This window comes from Culex pipiens, unplaced genomic scaffold (genome assembly GCF_016801865.2).
Source record: "Culex pipiens pallens isolate TS unplaced genomic scaffold, TS_CPP_V2 Cpp_Un0011, whole genome shotgun sequence".
NCBI classification, from domain to species: Eukaryota; Metazoa; Arthropoda; class Insecta; order Diptera; family Culicidae; genus Culex; species Culex pipiens.
The window spans coordinates 250,624-256,867 of record NW_026292828.1 but is presented as its reverse complement, the minus strand read 5'-3'; positions in this window follow the sequence as shown (position 1 = coordinate 256,867).

Here is a 6,244-nt window from a genome sequence, read left to right as displayed (position 1 = left end):
TTAAATTTATGTCTTTTCTTTTCAAAACTAATAATTTCAAGAACCAATTATTTAAGTTACACTCAAAAACAAAACTTTTAGTATCGCAATTAAGAATATAAATTGAATTGTTGCCTGCAAAGGAACAAATTATAATTATTTTTTTATGTTTTAAAAGGTAAATTCATGGGTACCACAAATGTTTTTAAGGAATATGGAAATAAAGTAACAAAGAAAAACTTGGAATTTTGAAGTTTTGAAAAAAATGGTATGTTAAATATTGCTTTTTTATAATTTCAATCATAAACTTAGTAAATATGTGAAAAATTCAACGAAATTTTATGTTAAATTACACTTTTTTATGACACAAAATCTAACACCATTTTTGGTAGCCAGACATAAACGTTTAGTATTTTCAGAAATATTTCATTCAAATTTTAAAAGTTAAATTGCAAACATTGTTTAACGAAATAACGACCTTAAAAAACGACTCTAAAATTAGAATTAAAAAGAAATTTAAAGAGCAGTTAATTAATAACTATTCTGTTCTATTTTCCTGATCAGATTTGAGTAGTTGGTGAAAAATTTGAATGTATACTCTTTTACTTCTTTTTTCTTTTCTTCTTGTATATTTTTAATTTTATTAATTTAAAATATGTTGAAAACGTAAATTAGAAAAAAAATATACAAATTTGATTTATAAGCCATTATTTCAACACATGATTTATAGAAGTGTTTTTACCAATCATAAGTTTCCAAAAAATCTAAGCACCTTTTGCGATATTGTACATAAGAATTTCATAAATATTCCAAATATTTGCAATAACGCTCAGGCATTCAGGAAAATGTTCATAGAAAATGCGTCCTGTAATTTAAAGTTAATTTTGAAGAAGTGTGGGAGAGGGGAAGGATAAACGTTAAAAACTATTTTCAACCGTCTTTTTACTTAATGTTGAATTCCCAAAAAAGGTGAAAAAAAAAAGTTCAGTTGTATGCAATTTAAAAATACTTCACGATGGATATGCACTCTTGCAAAATAATAGTTAATGAAACAAATTGCAAAAAGAATATTGAAAAGATCAATTTTTGAAACGAGTTGCTTACCACAATTTAAGCAAATCCGAAAAACGATACTTGAATGGAATTTTATGTCAAACATCCAAGCTTTGAGTTAGTTCACTGTTCAAATAAAAAAAATATATTTTAAAATATTACTTTTCGATACAAGTGCTGAAAAGTTCAACCATTTCAGTGTTCAGTGAAAAGTAGAAATTTTCAGCAGTGATATTGAATTGTATAAATTTTCCAATCTATTATTGTTGGTCAAGAAAAGTAGGCCATTACGTCGTTCAAAAATGTCAGGAAAATTTAAATTGTTCCACGACGAAATTGCAAAATAGTAGTTTTTGCAATTCCGTCGTGAAACTACTTACTTTTCCTGTCATTCTTGAACGACGAAATAGCCTACTTTTCTGTACCAAAAATAACAGAATCGTATAGCAACACTTTTCAAAATAAATGCTGAAAAGTTCTACTTTTCAGCACTCAAATGGGTGCTGAAAAATTGATTTTTTCAGCACTTGTTTCGAAAAGTAACACCTTTGAACATTTTTTTTATTTAAACGATTTATTGACAAAATACATGAAAATTTGACATAAAATTTCAATCAGTGTGTGTTTTTTGGAATTGCAAAAAATGTTTTATGGAACTTGTTGCAAAACTTGATTTTTTCAGCACTCTTCGTATTTATCCAACTCGGTGAACCTCGGTGGATAAATGGACGACTCGTGCTGAAAAATCCTCTTTTCGCAACTTGTTGCATAAACTACTATTTCAAATGCTGATTAATTTTTTTTATTTAATTTTTTTCTGTTTTTGACTCAATTTATTGGACAGCTGGTTAATGTTTCTTTTGTGAACAGTGACGTTTTCTCAGTGTCATAAAATTAGCCCCCTTTTTAAATTCGCGATGGCTGTTGCAAAAAGATAGCAAGGTTTAAATCAATTTTTCACAGTAATTTTCAAAAGCTATGGAGCAATTCTCTACCAAAACCGGAAATGGATTTTATTTGTATTTTTTTATTTGGCTCAAACTTTGTGGGGGCCTTTCTTATGACCAAATAAACTATTTTGTGTGATTGGTTCATCCATACAAGTCTCCATACAATTTTGGCTGCTGTCCATACAAAAATGGTATGTAAATATTCAAACAGCTGTAACTTTTGAGTGAATTTTCTGATCAATTTGGTGTCTTCGGCAAAGTTGTAGGTATTGTTGAGGACTATTGAGAAAAAAATAGGTACACGGAAAAAAATTGCAGATTCTTTAATCAACTTTTTTTCAAACTAAAACTCAATTTCACAAAATTAGTATTTTTTTCATTTTCGAGATTTTTTGATATGTTTTAGGGGACAAAAATCCGCAACTTTTGAGCCATAGAGAAACATTGTCAAAAATTCTGCCGCCGAGTTATGATTTTTTGAAAAAATAGTGATTTTTGGAAAAAATCGAAGTTTCATGCAAAAACAAGTTTGACATTATTTTTTAATGCTAAATTGAATTTGCAATCGAAAAGTACTTCACAGATTTTTTGATAAAGTGCTCCGTTTTCAAGATATAGCCACCAAAAGTTTGATTTGAGCAAAATATTTGGAGTTAATACAAGAAAAAATCGTGAAATTTTCCAATCTTTTCGAAAAAAATATTTTGAAATTTGTTTAATCAAGAATAGCTTTTTTATCGGGCGAAATATTCAATGTTTGGCCCTTTTAAAATGTTAATCTTGATTTAAAAATTATTTAATTAATTTTTGGACATCAAACTTCAATGCCCATTTAACCCCACTTTTCTTTGTCGTAGAGGGCTCATATTTGGCATGAGTTCATCTCATGTATAGACAAACAACTCTAAAAGTTTCATTCAAATCGGAGCATCTCGATACGATCTCTAGGACAAACCGAGCAATATTTACAAAAACTGCCGCTTTATGGATTTTTCTTTAAATTTTGTCACAACATTTTTTTTTATTGTAATGATTATGATTATGGATTGCAATTTAAATTTGACTTTTTTAGTTATTTTTGCAATAATAATTTTAATAATTTTAATAATCAATTTAAAATCCGAATAAAAAAAAATATTAAGAGTTAAATTGAGAAAACATTGCGAATTTCAAATCATGAACGTAATTCTTGAAAATGTAGAATATATCACAATTTGTTTTTATAAATATTCACAAAAAGTAAAAAAAAAGTTCAATGTCACATCTCTGCTTAAAGTAAGCATTAAATTTTATCCAAACCTAATCAAAAGCACATTTTCTACTGATTTCATCTTAATATCAAACCCAGCTGTTTTTCATCTCGCTTTCAATTTTAAAGATTCTCCCTTCTCATTTCAACGTTATTTTTTTTTTGTCTACGCCAAGTCAGCATCACCACCTCGGTTGCGCCTGGGGATCTTCGGGAAGCGAGACTGCGAGTTTGGCTTTTTATTGTGATTAATGAGCTTTATGGAAAAAGATTGGCGAAGAAGCTCCTTCCCTGGGTCTGAAGGGTGGAGTGGTGAAAGGGGACGAAAGCGTGAACGAGCCTCAAATTAATGATTACGATGTTTGATGAAAAATGTTGAATATTTTCCAAGGATATAGAAAGTAATTTTGGACGGTGTGGTGATGAAGGTCCGCGGGTGGTAAGCTTTCGGTGATGAAAGCTTTTCGCTGGGAAGTTTGAAGGGGGACCCATGAATCACTGTTTAATGGGATATTGATGCCGATCTTTGCTAAAGGTGTCCGTAGTTAATATTTTGATATATATTTTTTTTAATCTTAAAGAATAATCTTTTATTAGCTAAAAGTATTAAACCATTCCTGGAAAAGCTTCCGTGTCCTTGCTCTCTTGCGTCAAGGACTAGACTGTTGCTGCTACCTCCCCGAGCTCCAGCAAGTTAAGCTAATCCCCAACTCGTTCCGTATTCGAAAGCGCACTCCTCTGCTCAGCCTGTAAAGAATAATTTAATTTATTTGTGCCTTTTGTTTTCATCTCTCGAGGTCCTGTGAGTGTGTATGTGTGTACGTGTGTCCTTTGGCTGCTGCTGTTATCCTTTTTTTCTTCCACCATCATCATCCTGCTCCAGATCCGGTCGCTCTTCACAGCAGATTCTTCTTCGGGCTTCCTTCCGGTAGCGCTTTCTACCGGGTGCGGTAGGCAAAAGGGTTGCTGAAGCATTCCCGAGGAAGAAGTTGTGCGTTGAGCGCTTCTTGGACGGGGGGTTTGCAGCCACCATGTCGTTCCAAAAAATAACCCAAACAAAGCGCCACGGAGCTTGCTGGCAAAAGGTTTAAAATGCACACCAGAGAACACCACACCAACGATGGGTGGAGGTAACCCTTAACGAGGTGAACTTTAAAGGTGTTGTTTTTGACAAATGTCTTGAAATTAAGACAGTTGATTTTTTTTTGTAGTCATCTAAAATATTACGAAAAAATGTATTCAAAAAATATAAATTTTTAATGCAAGTGCTGAAAAATTGAACATTTCAGCACTCAAATGGATGCTGTTTTACACCAAAGGGTTGCACTCAATGCCAACGCAGGAAAAAAAAGGACACGAGCCTTTGTATAAGTGCACCGAGGCGACAAGGAAAAGTCTTCGCGAGTCCTGCACCAAACACACACAGCCGTACACCACCACGGTTGACAATAAACTCATCGTCATCGTGTGCGCCCGTGAGCTGCTTCTGCTTTCCCGAGCGTAAGCGAAAAAAAGTGGGTAAAAAATGAAAAAAATAAAATAAGGAAAGGAAGGAAGTACGTGCTGGGTGTCTTAATAACATTAATGGAACATTCCCGGCAGGGGGGACCTTTGAGCGAGCCGGTGCTGCTGACTTTGAGGTGTAGAAAAAGAGATTACAAAAAGAGTTTAGCCATTTTCTTTGAGGAAATGTTAAAAATCCATTTGGTCTTGTCGATGGATGAAATTTAATTTTAATTTCCATTAAATTTGCAATTTCTTTAATTTACACCATCAATTCCATGGAACTCGTTACGTCACTCAGCATAATTAGCATTCCACCAACCACCACCCAACACTCTGCAGCTACGTTTTGTTTTTTTCCCTCTCTGCAAAAACGCAACATTCCGGCTTCCAAATGATTGATACACATCAATCACCACCGTCCTCCTCCAGTGGCTCCACCCGCGGAAAGTGAGAATGGTGCTGGGTGGAAAAACCCTCCCGGAAGAGACACCTGCAGAAATTAATTGACACACATTCATCAGTATCATCACACCTGGGGTGGTACCCCTCCTTTCTTCGCATTCTTCCAACTACCCATTTCGGGGCTAGATCGGCATTACGTTTGAAAACAGCTGGGAAATTCACCAGAAGTTGCTTCTGGCAAGATGCTGCTAGCGTGGTGAGGGATGAATTAAAAAAAGAAAATTTAAACAGTAAAGTCCTCAAATCGTCAAAAATAAAATTGACCATGAATAAACAAATGCTTGGGCATGTTATAGAAACAATAACAAACACATTTTGTTAGGCTTTTTTTTGAAAATGTTTGTGGTATTATGAACTATGAAAACCAATACAGTCCAGACTCGATTATCTGAAGCCTCGGTTATCCGATATTTCTATTATCCAAAAGAACAAAATGAAAATCGAACTCAAGCTGCTCAAACTGCTACCAAGGTTGTTAACAAATTTTTGCATGCATTTTTTCTGTTTAAGAGGTTTTTGAATGAAATGCTCAAATTTTAACAAAATACCGCATTTGTTTGAAAAAACTAAAACATTTAAAATTCGCTTATCATGAAAATTTGAGTACTTTCAAAAAATACGGTATATTGTACAATTTTTAGTATTTCATGAAATAGAAATATACGTAAAATTTCGCTTCGTTTGATACACATCTTGCAAATTATGAAAAATTGAGTACTTGCAAAAAATACGGTATTTTATGAAAATATTAGTATTTTATGAAAATTACACTAAAACAGAGCATAAGCAAGTAAAATTTCGCTTCGTTTGGTACCCATATTGCGAAATATATTTTTTAAAGCATTTTCAAGAAAAAAAGCATCTCGTGAAAATTTTAGTTCTTCAATCAAAAAACTTAAAAACATAGGAAATGTAGGTAAAATTTCATTTCATATGATATCCACATTGCAAATCATAAAAATTTTAATACTTCAAAAAAATACGGTATTTTGTGAAAATTTTAGTATTTCATTCGAAACACTCTATAACAATTAAAATACATTTA